The 16,272-nt window shown below is 34.5% G+C and overlaps 1 protein-coding gene across 2 annotated transcripts in view; it reads left to right on the top strand.

The window, feature by feature from the left end:
* Nucleotides 1–8,440: 8,440 nt before the first annotated feature.
* The window catches only part of LOC126809804 (SH2 domain-containing protein 4B), a 35,556-nt gene continuing 27,724 nt past the window's right edge, over nucleotides 8,441–16,272 (top strand). Inside the window, exon 1 of one of the 2 annotated variants that reach the window (XM_050534590.2) lies at nucleotides 8,441–8,872. The gene's annotated coding sequence lies outside the window, so the exon portion shown is untranslated. The remainder of the gene's footprint in view (nucleotides 8,873–16,272) is intronic. The other variant, XM_050534595.2, reaches the window with a different exon arrangement.

The following is a 16,272-nucleotide window of genomic DNA, read 5'->3' as shown; positions in this document are numbered from 1 at the left end:
ACATGGAGAAAAATAGACCTGTATAGTAAAAGGGCCAAGGTTTTTTTTTTTAAATTAAATATGTACATGTATATTAAAATAAAAATGAAATCACTTTAAAGAAACATTTTTGTTTTGTGTTTATATGATTAAATTAATGAATTACCTACTTGTGATAAGGTCCTTTGTTAATGCACTCATAATAGTCATAAAATGACTTATCTTCGATCTCTGTGACATCGAGGATATTTTTTATATATAAAATGTAGTTTTATTTCTAGTTTACCAACTCAGATAGGTTTTAAAGATATATTCCTCAATTAGTTCATCTATTCGACCCACAAACTACCAAGTCTGTTTATATCAGAAATTACAACACTTCATAGTTCATATTACCACAAAAAATCAATTAGACTCATCCCACAATAAATTATTTCACACCCTCAACCACTGTTGTGTCATCTGTATGTCAGTTAGCTGCAATATTTGTAGCCCTGATAATTCTTATTGACGGCTACAATTGATACACTGTTTGGGGCTTTGAGCAAGTAAAATTAGGTTCAATTGCAAAATTTTCAACCCATATCATCTCAGTTTGCATGGAAATAAGTAATTAAGTTACAAGTAGTGAAGAGTGGAACACTGAAATCTTAATCTTATCTTACCGAACAGTTTTTCTGTATTTTCGAGTGACATGATATCACATGATTCTGCTTTGGTGACCATTTTAAAATGAACAGAAATTTTGCATAGCAGTTGAGTTTAATCAAATCATATAATTATACGGTAAGGTTTCACCTTTATTTCAATGGGAATTGCATGGTTTATGATATGTTAAGCTATGTACAGTACAGTTTCGGATCAGTGTAATTGGAAATTAAGGGAGTTATAGGCCAGTAACTTTTTTGTAATCAAATGATTACAAAACTTGCTCAAAGGAAGGCCTTAGGACGGTCCACTACTGTGGCTGGAGCAAGACGGAAGACATCAGTAGTGGAACCATTTCTATATGTCAGTGTGTGACTTGTCATTCATAATGACATCTGCATTTGTATTAAATATTTCCTTGGCATAAAGTGAAGTATCCCATAAAATATAATGTTTTTGGAAAAGAATATATCATTCTTGAGAATTTGAATATATTTTCCACAGGATCTTAATTGTTGAGAACATATAACTTTAATTGCTAGACATGTCATGTAATATAGTGCGTCTTGTAGTGATGGACGTCTCAGAAACTACAAACCAGTACTATATCCAGTTCCATCACACTGAATCATCTGCCTGGAGGACAATTTTAGTCAAGCAGTATCAGATCCATGATTAGGCCTACTTGTCGTCTGTGATGGAAAATCAGCCACAGAGTAGGATTTTAATTGGTGTGAACAGACCTTTATGCTGAGATGTGAGTTTAAGTAAAGTTTAAGTTAAGTGAGTGTAAGCTAAATAAAGTAACATAATAAATTAAGGAGTGTTGTAATAAAAGATACAAGATAATAAAGCATCTCAATCAATAAAGATGTCATAATGAAAATGAGATGCCACAAGGACAGTGTATTCATCAGTTACAGGTATTTTTTTACGAAGTGTATGTTCTGATGACAACCTATCTCATTTTCACTTATTCGACTTAATGAAGCCAAGTTGTAAATGACCCTGGCAAACACATGATACTTGTGGATAGTCTTGGCAAATATGTTGTCAATTATTTTTAGCTAGCATTTACTTGCTCAAACTTTATTGCTACAATATTTCTGTGATGGTTAACTTCACTTCCTCTCATAAGATGGTAGGGAGAGAGAGAGAAATGGGGTTTAACGTCCACTCGACACAAACTAGGTCATTTCGGGACTAACATATGGTTTTAATTTTATTTCAATAATTTGCTTGCGCATAGGGGTCTTTAGCAGTGGGAGGAAACCGGAGGACCCGGAGAAAACCCACGAGGTTGGACAGGCGACCCTACTCCTTGTCACGTACAACCGGGGATTCGAAACCACGCCAGTCGACTCAATGACAGACTTTATGATACAGCGCGCGCACGCTAACCATTCAGCCATCCACCCCCCCATAAAATGGTAGGCAAGATCCTGTTAAACTATGGTGGTAATTATAAAAACGGTTAAGGATATACAGTATTCATTACCATAAATTTGGGTTGAAACAAAGGCAGTAACCCTATTGCGATGAGCAACTGGATTATATGCAGAAGATCCAGGAACTTAATTGCACCTCGGTCTTTGGGAGGCAGCACTAAAAAAGACATGTTTTTGCTTGCCAAACTAAGCCTAGTGCAAATCATTTATTTATCCCCTCATTCAAAACTGACAGAAAAAGAGTTATTTGCAGTTGTATTTTAATTCTTGGTATTTTTCAATTCGAAAAACGGGTAGGAAGACTTGCTTTCAGAGAAAATTATTCTCTTGTATTGCTTAAGAGGTCATAGTATATAAATTAACCATATGTTAATCTCAGAATTCTGCTCTACGTGGGACTACTGTATCATGTATACATGCACTTCGAAGACAAATATTTTTGAGGAAAGTATGGCACCAATTTTATATGCGACGACAGATCATCTTGGGATATGAGAATGGCTTCTATGATAATAACCACTTTTATAGGGCGGCCTAGTTTAAACATTTTACACAGGCTACATTAGCCTACTTTGTTCAAACGACTCATTTATTCCTTTGGCCAGAACCTTAACTCCTTACCAAACTAGATTAGTCTCATTTTAGAAAGCTAGCGGGTTGTCACATTTTGGGTATAAATGATTACTATTAAAGTAGCTATAAGCTCTAACTCAATATCATCCAAAGTCTTCGACATTGAAAACATGAATTATTTGTCAATTTAAATCAACATTGATGTTGTGATCTTACAGGGAAAATATGGGCTTATGATATCCAATATTTAAGACAAAATAAACATTTACCATTGGTACACGAATCGTGTACCATAATGCACGTTTCAGCGCCATTTCTAATAAGGGACTCGAAGAACGAGGCTAGACATATTCCACAAGTCATGTCAAACGGTGACACCATATTCTTATCTGGAGAACATGCGCAATAAATACTATCGGTGTGGACTGGAATAACCAGACGCAAGAGATTGTCATTCGATTGAGACTTTTGGCATATTTAGCCGAACATAACTGATTAGAAATTACAGAAAAACAGAATTGATTGAATGTAAATCAGTTTATATACATTCATATTACATTATTATATGTGTTGCGAAACATTTGTGTCAATTTCTAGGTTCCAAATATTGGCGATTTAGCTCCTTTAAAACGGTACTTTGATCAAATGTCTGTTTTAATGAAGCAGTTTTGGAGTAACTTTGATGTTTCATTTGGTTAGATGACCTACATGCAAGTCAGCTTTTAATACAACTGGACACATGCGTTATGATACAAGACAAAATGGCAACAAAGCAAAACAGACCAATGACATTACTATAAGCCGAAGTGGAAAATTATGGAAGGATAACGTTGCCAATATTATTTCAATGTTCACAGTGCGAACTGCATATGTCAGCAGTTCAAAATTTCTATTGCTCCACAATACCAATGTCACGGTGTTAGAATACAGAATGCACTTTTCAATAATACTAAATACAGTAAAATAGTTTATTTTGCACATTACACGTCTCTATTCTGCATTTTGCATACTAGACAACTGCATAATAGAACTTGGCATATTAGAACATATACCTTATATGGGATCTATGACGAAGCTCATTTGCATACGGAAAAAAGTCCGGAATAGGACGGAAATTAATAATTTACATGGTCCATCTACAAGGTCAAGGTCAGTAAAAGGGGCAGAGATCAAGCTGGCATACAATAATTCACCAGACAATAAGTCTGCTTACCATTCAATAAGGGCGAATCAAGCTATCATGCAAGCCCCACATTTCTACTTCATAACCCCGCACCCCTTTCACTTCAACTTTAATCTTTTTATTCTTTTCTTCAAAGTAGGGTGGCGAAGTGGGTAAGATGTGGCTTGCTAGCCTGGAGGTTCCGTCGTAGCACACTGTATGGTGTATGCCCATCTCCATTAGCTCGGTCAGAGCAAAACAGTAGGACGTTAAACCACATATCATTTCATTTTTTCAAGATATGTGCCAGAAAATTATTTAAATATTTGAAAAGAGAAATGAACGTTCGTTTAAGTGATTCGTAACATATCTGGAATTCGTATTAAGACAGGTACAGGTATGTTTACTTTAAATACCCCTATCCCTGTCATTTAACAGAGTTTCATACCACCCGACTTTGAGGGGGGTTGGATGGCCGAGTGGTTAGCGCGTACATGTTGTATCATAAGGTCTGTCATTGGGTCAACTGGTGTGGTTTCGAAGGTTAGTGCGTGCATGTTGTATCACAAGGTCTGTCATTGAGTCAATGGGCGTGGTTTCGATTCCCGGTTGTACGTGACAAGGAGTAGGGTCACCTGTCCAACCTGGTGGGTTTTCTCCGGGTTCTCTGGTTTCCTCCTACTACTTAAGACACCTACACGCAAGTAAATTCTTGAAACAAATTGAACCACATGTTAGTACCAAAATGACCTAGAGTGGAGTTAAACACCATTTCTCTCTCTCTCCCCACCCGACTTTGATCATTTTTCTTTACCCTTGTCAGTGATGCAGGACAACTGTCTAATCCTTCAAATGTACACATTAGCGTGCATGTTAAAGATCCCCTGGCAGTTGGAATTAGATACAAGGTGCTAAATGGTTAGCACATGCGCGCTGTATCATAAAGTCTGTCATTGAGTCAACTGGCGTGGTTTCGATTCCCTGGTTGTATGTGACAAGGAGTAGGGTCGCCTGTCCAACCTCGTGGGTTTTCTCCGGGTTCTCCGGTGTCCACCCACTGCTAAAGACCCCTACGCGCAATTGAGTTATGGAAATAAAATTGAAGCATATGTTAGTCCCGAAATGACCTAGTTTGTGTTGAGTGGATGTTAAACCCCATTTCTCTCTATCTCTCTCTGTCATACATCAAAATTCACAGGGCCTATAAGATTCAAATTGTCAAATAACTTAATTGATTACTGCTTGGGGCTGTAACATTTAAGAATACTGGACATGTAGCCTGATACACCAGAATTCACAGGGCCAATTAGATTCAAATTGTCAAATAACTCTGTTACTGTGTTGCAGCCATAAATAATATAAGCCATCACCATCAGTGTGAGTGTCAGATACGTGAACATTGTAAAAATAATAATTAAAGTGTTGAAATGATTATATTTTATATTATTTTGCCCAGGGTATTTTTTAATATGCCAATATACATAATATGTTTTATAAGACATGGTAGTAATTATGTTTTACCTACCCCCCCTCCCCATCCTCTCCCGAGTCGAATTCAAAATACTCTGGCGTATTTTAATTATTGTTCCTCCGGATATCTTTCCTCCCCCCCCATCCTCGAGTCGAATTAAAAATAGGCTACTCTAGCGTATTTAATTACTATGTATAGGCCTACAGTAAAAACGATGGACGCCTTTAAAGGAGCTAAATCACTAATATTTGGGACCTTGAAATTGACACAAATAAATGGGTCACAGCTCATATAATAATGTAATATCAATGTATATAAACTGATTTACATTACATTTCTTTTTTAACTGTAATTTCTAAATATGTTGGGCAAAATATGGCAGAAGTCTCAATCGAATGGCAATCTCTAGCATCTGGTTATTCCAATCTACACTGATAGTATTTATGCTCTCCAGATAAGAATATGGCATCACCGTTTGACATGACGGGCACATTTAATTACCCAATAACTGCCCAATAACACCCAATAACTGCCCAATAACACCCAATAACGGCCCAGTAACACCCAAGAACTCCAAAATAACAACCAATAACTACAAAATGTTGACTTTGGAAACACAAAATAACAATTTAGTTGAATTTATCTTGTTACCTCGTCAGGTAGCACCTTTGTGCGTAAAATGTTTGGCAGGTAGTTTTAATTCCTTTACAGACTAATTATTTTATATTTTCATATGAAACATTTTTAAATATGTGTATGGTTTTTTTTATAAAACATTGGTTTGTAAAGGAATTAAAATTAAACGCCAAGTATCTCGTTACCTCGTCAGGTAGCGCCTTTGTGCGTAGAATGTTTGGCAGTTAATTAGAATTTCTTTACAGACTAATTATTTTATTATCTTTATAATATTTTCATATGAAACATTTTTGAATATGTGTATGTTTTAATAAAATATTGGTTTGTAAAGGAATAAAAATTAACAGCCAAGTATCTCGTTATCTCGTCAGGTAGCGCCTTTGTGTGTAGAATGTTTGGCAGTTAATTAGAATTTCTTTACAGACTACCCAGACAGCACACCATATTTGGCCCAGATCTGGCCCAGATCTGGCAACATGTGGCAAAATGATTGGGCCGGATCTGAGTACAGAATCTGCTATAGTAATTAAAATCTAACTACTTTGTAGCATGATACCCAACACTCAGGCTGTGTTCAAATAAACTTCTTTCAAGAATAATTTATTATTTTTGTTTTAAAGATTTACATTTACTGGGGCCTGTTTCACGAAATTTTAACTAAAGATGAAATCTAAATTTTAGTAGATACTTCAATTTTGATTGGCTAAGCACTAAAATCAATCTAATATTATCCAATCAAATTACTAAAATTTGGATTTTATCTTAGTTAAAATTTCGTGAAACAGGCCCCAGGCTTTTGGGGGAGGGTGGTGGGGGAGGGTGGGGTGAGAGGATTCCATTTATATTATATACAGTACCGGTACATTAAAAAAAATATTATTTTAAGACTTTAATATTTATTTGTAATAAAACTAATATAGAACAAGGGAAAATTCTACTGGAAACTAGATGTCATATTCTGAGCCGAAATTTATTGTGTTGATATTTTGAGGCATTTGGCCAGTTAGATGTGGGCCATCTCTGGCCCAGATATGGCAAACTTTTCACATAATATTATTTTTTCAGATGTTTTGAATATAAAACAAAAAATTTAAAACTGTTAAACAAACTGACAAGATATTCTTAGATACCAGTTACAAAAATAAGTTTAATTCATCAGTAGTGAGCCAATAGTTGCCAAGTGTTAGCCAGATGCTGCCAGATGTGGGCCATACTTGGGCCAAAGCGGAGTGGCTGTCTGGGTAATTGTTATGTCGTCGGGTAGCGCATTTTTGCGCTAAATTATAGAAAGTTAATTTGAATTTCATCTGTAATAACGTTTTGTTATTGCAACCGCCTGACGATACCCATGGAGGGGTTGAAATAGTTATTCCATATTTGACGCCCATGTATAATTAAAACGAATTGCAACGAAAGCATACATTAGTTTCTTGTAAACAAAAATCACATACACGAGTTATCTCCCTTCAGGCGAGTGAGCGTAAAACTCTGATTTGGGCTCAACGTTGCTATAGGCTTTTAAATTCAACTAATTTGTTATTTTTTATTTCCACAGTCAACAATTTGGTGTTATTGGGCAGTTATTGGGTGTTATTGGGCAGTTATTTGGTTTTATTAATTTCTTGTCAACAAAAATCACATACACGAGTTATCACCCTTCAGGCGAGTGAGCGTAAAACTCTGATTTGGGCTCAACGTTGCTAGGCTTTTAAATTCAACTAATTTGTTATTTTTGTATTTCCACAGTCAACAATTTGGTGTTATTGGGCAGTTATTGGGTGTTATTGGGCAGTTATTTGGTGTTATTAATTTCTTGTCAACAAAAATCACATATACAAGTTATCTCCCTTCAGACGAGTGAGCGTAAAACTCTGATTTGGGCTCAACGTTGCTAGGCTTTTAAATTCAACTAATTTGTTATTTTGTATTTCCACAGTCAACATTTTGGTGTTATTGTCCAGTTTTTGGGTGTTATTGGGCAGTTATTGGGTCTTATTAATTTCTTGTCAACAAAAATCACATATACGAGTTATCTCCCTTCAGGCGAGTGAGCGTGAAACTCCGATTTGGACACAAAGCAGCGATGCTTCTTAAATTCATCTAAATTGTTATTTTGTGTTTCCAAAGTCAACATTTTGTAGTTATTGGTTATTATTTTGGGGTTATTATTTTGGAGTTATTGGGTGTTATTGGGCAGTTATTGGGTGTTATTGGGTAATTCGACGCGCCGGACATGACTTAAATTGTGGAATATGTCTAGCCTTATTCTTCGAGTCCCTGGTTATAAATGGCTCCGAAATGTTTATTTTAATTTTGTCTTAAATTTAGTTAAATAGTGGATAGAAGTCTACCTTTTCGCGGTAAATTCACAACATCAATGTTGATTTGAATTGACAAATAATTCGTGTTTTCAGCGTGTACAATTTGGAAAATATTGAGTTACAGACTTAGCTATCGTTTTGGACTGCAGGTTATATAATATCAACTCTAGTCAGAACAGGGCGGAGACATCAAATTTAGTAACGCGCGAAGTAAACAGCGCCCTCTGTAAACTGACTGACATAATACTGGCAATATTCGATGATTACTGTTACATGTGTTTGTGCTGTCTGCCCTGTGTTTGAAAAGAGGTTGATGTTAGCGTGGATAGGCCTAGTATGTATATTATATGAAGAAAGCAAATATCAGCCCTCAGTGCCGTTGTTTATGATAATGAGGAATACAAACTAAGTTATGGGCGAGTTTGTGTGAAGCGGATAATATTTTGGTCACCGTGGCTTCGTGGTGAACTTCATCCTTCACACGAAAGTGAGATTAGACAGGCGGTTGGATACGATTGACGGCTCTTATGGTCGGTGTCGGTGTCATAAAAGGACGACAGGGGAAAGTTTACGTAAATTGGTTATTAACAGGACTACTTCCTGATTACCCTTAGGAAATCTCTTTTATTTAATGGTAAGTTTTTGTCTGGAAGTTGTTGTACCAAAAGCATCTCTCCTGTTTATTTAATTCAGCTTGAAAGTAGGCCGTCTTATTGTCATTGTGATTTTACCGTTATAAATTGGTTCAATGACTCGGCCGATGCTAACAATAACCCGCGACAAAAGCCGTTAAACTTGTCATTGCACGATCTTTGTTTTCATGAACCCTACGACACTATAAAACATAAATCAGTAAATTTCGCCTATTTAAAAAAACCCCATTGTTTTCTTCAGCAATAGCCTATATAGGCTTACTGCAATAATATCATAATCTAAACAATATTGAACAGATGGGTTCCAATAATGAACCAACAAAATAATGCTTTTGTTCATGAGAATGGATTTCATATTTTTTTATGATGGGACAATAATAAATTTAACCATATTATTTTGAGATTTAATGAAGATAGGTTATATTACCGGGGCATATTCTGATTATAATACATGTAGATAAGTAAATAACCCAGTAAAGCATAAAGCTGTATTAAAGTATTATTATAATAAGCATATTTCTAATATTAAATAAACAGTAGGCTAGAGTGTGTTAATAGTTCCGGGGTGTAGCAGGTTATACATGATGTATAGGATATGTTTTTTTTTTATCTGTACAGGAAGATATTATTTTTAGATATCCTTTTATGATATTTCATTGTTAAAGCATCAAATCTTTGAGTGGGATTTGTTTCTATAATTAATAATGTAATGCATTGTTTTGACTCAATAAGCTAGATTAATATTAATAGTATGTCATGTACTGTAAAACACTATAAAAATATTATTAACCCTATATCACACGAGATTTTTATATACCGGTAATCTACAGCTTATAAATGGTATCAAACAATAATACACATTACAATTACACAATACACGTTACAAATACAGTAAACTTTTTATAAGTCAGATCTAAATGGACTGACCAATTTTATCCGAGTTACACAAAGATCTGAGTTAGCCGAAGACTTAGTTCAGCTCTGAACGTAGGTCTCATTATCGCCCTGTACAGGAATCGTCCTATTGAATCCTTGTCGAAATAAAATTGGTTCAGTTAATTTTACTGGACAATTTTTTAGTGCTAAACGGTTGTGTGTCAGTCTCCGTGAACGTCCGAGCAATGTAAAGGAACATTTTAGTGAGAAAATAAGACCTTGCTTACCTCGCTAGAGTCAGTATGTGCAACATGACATGCTGTTAAAAATCCGTCCCCTTCTGCTAAACATTGAGGTCTAGATGTGGGGTGGCGTACGGATTTACGTGGCTTGGCCATATAATATAAGACAAAACAAAATTTAGGTAAGCTGGGGTGGAAAATTAGAATCGTTGAAAAGCTGAGAAACTTCAGTAAATTATTGCTTTGCCTAGCCCAATAACAATCAAATTTTTCGAAAATTCCAATTTCATTTTGTCTTATATGGCAGAGTTGCGCAAATTTGTGCGTTGCCCTGTATTTGGATTCAGTGGCATCAGCCTGGCCGTATTTTTAACAGCATGTTGTGAACATACTGCTGATCCGACTTAGGTGAAGGAAAAAAGCCGGAATTAGATCAAATGGACCAAACATTTTGATCCGAGTTAAGCAAAGATCCGACTTACGCACAGAAATTTAATAAGAACAAAGTGCAGGATCAAAGGGTCCAAACGATTTTATCCGAGTTGAGCGAAGATCCGACTTATGCAAGGTTTACTGTATAGCAAGATATTACATTTTAGTTACACAAATAGCCTGATATCAGAGTTACACTTTCTATAATACACACATGACTACATATTGTAATATGTCAAACAGTAATACACATTTCAATTCAGGACTAATATATGGTTCAATTTTATTTCAATAATTCGCTTCCGCATAGGGGTCTTTAGCAGTGGGAGGAAACAGGAGGACCCAGAGAAAATCCACGAGGTTGGACAGGAAGCAACCCTACTCCTTGTCACGTCTGTTGACTCAATGACAGACATTATGATATAGCGCGCCATCCCCCCCCCCCCCCCCTTTATCCACTAAGAACAGATACAGTCAACTCTTCACAGCATCTTACATGTGATTAAGCTAAGGGATCCACCTCAGGCTTAATATTACTAACATAAGATTATAGTAGTGTCACCGTCAACATAGGAAAACTGCATAGCAAAATACAGATAGAACAAATGATACTGGAATACAACACACAGTACATAATTATATTCCTAGAGAAGATGTACATGTAATATTAGAATGAAAAAAATGATATTCAACGAAAAAGTCAGGGAAATTGTATTCAAATCGAAAGTAAAATTTGTAAACAGACTTCCACTAACTCTACCAAAATGAAAATGTTTTCGAATAGTGTTTGTCACATTGACACATTGTATAACAAATTTTCAAAACTTTATTTCTCAATGATAATATAGATTTACTTCGTATTTATGCTAAAGATTCTTTTTGAAATAAACACTTTATGTACATGTATGTATGTAAAAATGTAGGCTACATTATTGTTCTAGCTGAATAAGTTCACCTACATGTACAAAGTAAATGGTCAAAATTTTTAAAGGATTTAAGACGGGCCCACTACAAACAACATGTTACAAGATACAACCAGATCAATCGTACTTATTGAAATAATTCAAGTGGATTAGGTTAAAGATCATTAAGTCAGGAAATGTTTAATGACAGGGGATGAAGCATACATGTACATTGTAGGTCACCATTTTGAACTAGGAATTTAATTTGGTATCAAATGAACAATACTTGTACAAAGGTCACTTTTTTAAACTTCTTTATTTCTTGTATAATAATAGAATTCTATGTTTTTTAGAGTTAAATTATAAATAGAGTTGATGTTTTGTGCAGGTGTTCCATTAGTTTGAATGTTTTTAAGCGATAGCAGTAGGAACACGAGAGAACTGGAGGAATGTAATATCATAAATGTATTGGAATTCTTTTCATACTTGGAGTCAATAAGGCAGAATGAAGGAAGTAGAAAATTCAAATTATAGCATTTTCGTTCTCATCTCCTTTTTATACGCCCACATTGAAATGTGGTCGTATATTGTCGTCGCCCCCATCCGTCCGTTGCATTTTTTCTGAAGATATCAATAATTTTGTCTTTAACGTGGAATATTTTTAAAACTTATAGAACATAGATACATGTATGGATAGGTAATTTATTTCACATCATTTAGTGATTAATTGTCTTTCTAAAATACTAGTTATGTCACTTAATGATGATAAACCTTTTATGGAATAGGTTTAAACATGTACATGTACAATGTTCAGTGTTCTATTTGGAGACCAAAGGGGGGGGGGGGAAGAAAGGCCTTCTAAGAGATGAGGGATTTATATTCTAATTTCAGCTTCTATACTTTTCATTATATTCTCCACAGCTTGTAGTAGGAATTTTTATTTTTGTGTTTTAAAGGGACAATAACACTCTTGCTGGCTTGACAGCTCCAGAAAATAAAAAAAATAGCCTTATTCTAAGTACTAGATGTGTTAGTGTCCCACCTGTTGTGTAAATTATCCATTAAATCCTATTTTACTTGTCAAAAAGGTTCAAAAATATTTTAAAATCCAAGTCACATTTGAAAATCCTTACGTCAGGCTTTTCAAATCATTTAGTTGAATTTTTCCAATTTTTTAAATTAGGTGTGTTAAGATGAAATTTGTATCATCAATTAATTGGAATATTGTAAAATAGTCCAATTTGTTGACCAAAATAAAGATTGGGACATATTATTCAGTTACAACAAGAGTGGTATTGAGCATTTAATGTGACTTACTGTAAAATACAGATGTGAGGTCATCCTTTGATGTTGGTGTACCATTGTTTCAAATAATGGTACAGGCAAAGTGCCAAGCGTATATTATTTATACTAGTTGAAATATTGGACCCGCATGACATATTTCATTGGAATACACATGCTGAATAGTTTATGTGTTTTATGTTGTTTAATGGTCTCGTGCAAGACTTTTCATAATATACAAATGTATAGATATAGCACTCGTGCAATATCAATATATTACTTATTAATGTCTTGCACTCGACCATTAAACTACACTTATTATTTTAAACTCCCATGGTCTGATATGATTTTAAAGTTATTTTTTTATTTGGCTGTAAGGAAGTTGTTTAAAGATATGGCAATATTATTTGAATTATATGGTAATATCATTGCTTTAAAGCAGAGGTTCATGTAAGAAAAACATTCTCTGGAAAATAAATTATTAAATATGTAACTCTAATAATTAAAAGGTTTATCTCCACTGAAAAATGTTATTAATACATTTAATTATGAAGATAGAAATTGGTAGTGAGCATTATTTGAAATAGGTCACATTCCAATGTTGATAGGTCTTATTTAAACACCAAAATGCTGCACATCCAGGCTTATCGTCTGAAAAGCCATTGTACTCTTGCATCAACAATTTGGTGATGTAACGATTAGTCTTGGTTTTGATTGGTTGAGAAATATTGATGGAATTAAATTATTGAATATTATATGCCCTTTTGGTCTTTAAAATTTAATATTTCTTTAATTTTTCAATGAATAAGCCTTTTTATACGCCCACATTGAAATGTGATCGTGTATTGTCGTCGCCTCCGTCCGTCGGTCCGACATCCACAATTGCTTGTGGACGCTCTAGAGGCTAAAGTTAATAATCGATGATTGACTTTAAATTTATACACAGTGTTTAAGGTCATGAGACGAAGAAGCCTATTGATTTTCGATAATTACTGCCAGAGTTGTGGCCCTTGATCACTTTTAAAAATCTTGTGACGCTCTAGAGGCTAAAGTTATCATCCGATTGACTTCAGATTGATACACAGAGTTTAAGATCTTGAGACGAACATGTATATTGATTTTCAATGAATTTTTATAAAAGGCTTGAACAGCTAAATCCATGATATTAAAAGTTTCGTATATTAAACGTTAGCATGGGGCAGAACTTTATAAAAAAAAACAAATTCTGCTAATGGTTTTCTGATAATGACTTCATGAGTTGTTACGTTTAATCAGATTTTAGTGTATTACCGAAAAAATGTGCGACAACTGCCCGGTTGATTTAGCTGCTGTGGGCGTATGTTTCGTTGCCTGGCAACCTATCTTCTTTCCCTTTAAGGTATTAAAGAAGATGATCTATGGAGTCTAAATGAACAAGTACAATCTCCTTAATCTTTAGAGTAGGAAAGTTTATTAAACACCCGGCGCTAAAGTAACATATAGTTTACTATGAATTAAATAACAAAGTGAAAAGTGATTTTAAACCTGTACATATGTACATTTCAATGGTGCATACAAAACATTTTTACAGTGTACAGATCTTACAATTTACTAAACCGACTAGCTTAACTTACTCTCATCTGGGTTAAAAACCAACAGCACAAAAAAAAATCCAGGAATCTGGGGAGGGTATGAATGAAAAAACACTCTTTCTTAAAACTTACCTAGACAGTTACATGTAATTAATTACTGTAGAATTGTTGCCATAGTACACTGGTTGTATTTTGACAACTCTATTAGATGGCACAGTGTTTCGTTACATTGGCTGTAAGATACATGTAGCAAAATAAATTGAGGCCCACAATAACAGGTTGTTAAAGATTACATCATTATCGTTATCAATATATTTTAAATCATTTTTATTAGTAACTTTGGTTCAAAACTGTTTAAAAACAACTGAATTTATTTTGTGGTTTGGGGGGAAATATTCAGACTATATTGCTAGAGAAGAAGGAGATTTATATTTGGCCTATTCAGGAAGGTTGAAAGGTAATCCCAAACCCATCGAAAGGGGGTATGAAAATGACACCTGTAGAATTTACGATTCAGACATATTGGTACATTAAATCCTGGCCATATCCTCATTTATTCATATTTTTGGAAATTTTGATTCAGAGGTTTTTATATGATTGTACATGTACATTGTATCAGTATGGTGACCATACTATTGTCCCACGATGTCGATTACAGACCATTGTTCACCCTGGTCAAAAAAAAACCCCAACATTTTTGTGGGAAGAGCATATGTACTTCTCACAGTTGCCAAATGCTTATGGTACATTACTTATCAATTTTCAATCCTCAGGAAGTCAAGAATTGTTTCTCCACCCAAAGAAAGTACATTGTAACATCAGGATGTTTATGTTAATAAATGTCCTCCTCAGCTAATTTCATATTTCCTGTTAAATACTATATATTACAGTATGCAACACTTCTCTACATTACATACATGTACATACATGTATGTAATTTAAAGGGTTATGGCCAGATATTATTAGTTACCAGAAATTTCTAAATGTATTTATTTTTATCTATGAATGTTGGCCTTTCATATACCAATGCAAACTCAATTTTCCCACATTTGAATGTGTGGATTCTTGGAAATTACAATATGTACAAGGGCCATAACTAGCTCAGAGCAACAAAGGAGGCAGGAAGTGTTATCAGGGGTGCTGTAAAATTTATTTATATATTATTTTTTTATGGTCGACAATTTCTTCACAGTTTAGATTAAACTTTACATTGCTGTAAGAGTTATGGCCCTTGATCACTTTGAAAAATCTTGTAGAAGCTAAAGTTATCAGTTTTTAGTGTGTTGTTGTAAATACTTCCATTACCGACAAGAAAAAAAAAGTAACCACCTTTGTGGACTGTTCGGACAACTTAGCTGCTGTGACCATACATGTATGTTTGGTTGTTTGGCAAGCTTTCTTTCATCCGATCGGAGACCAAGATTAGTGGACGTACATCAGTCTCATTGTCTGGTTATAAAGATAATTTTACTAACTATATACCGCCAGTAATACCCTCATGGCAGACACAATTGCTGTCTCGTTTATGCTAATTAAAGCTTTTTCTGACACCTTTATTTTGATAGATTTTAAAATCAAATTTACAGGGTAAGGAGATGATTGTTATTTTATCACTGAGACTGAAATCAATAGTAAAACATATCATTTGACCAAATTTGGCAAAGCCCATTTAACATTTAATTTCTATTCATGTGTGGTTGTAGTTGATCTGTTGATGAATCACAATATTTGTAGACAAAAGGTGAAAGGTGAAGATACAGGTATAACAACCCATGTATCTAATAATGTTTGCTATTACCTGTGTTATTGTCTACATGTCATCCTACCTTCACTAGAGGTCAGCTACAAGTTTGTTAAAGGTTAGCCAGTGAATTTCTTTTGTATTTAAAATGAATGGGAAAAAATGTACATTCATTGTCATTAAGACCTATTCATTTTGCCTGGTTTTAGTGATCAGGGCCGAGTCAGTGGTACACTAGTTTAAATTTTGGAAAAACATACTTAAAGCCATTGTCGTCATTTGCATTTTTTGGTCAAAATCTAATATTTCATGCCTTATATCCATGTTAAAATCTAC

The sequence above is a fragment of the Patella vulgata genome, chromosome 2, assembly GCF_932274485.2.
Source record: "Patella vulgata chromosome 2, xgPatVulg1.2, whole genome shotgun sequence".
NCBI lineage: Eukaryota > Metazoa > Mollusca > Gastropoda > Patellidae > Patella > Patella vulgata.
This window is presented reverse-complemented; position numbering and strand designations above follow the sequence as displayed.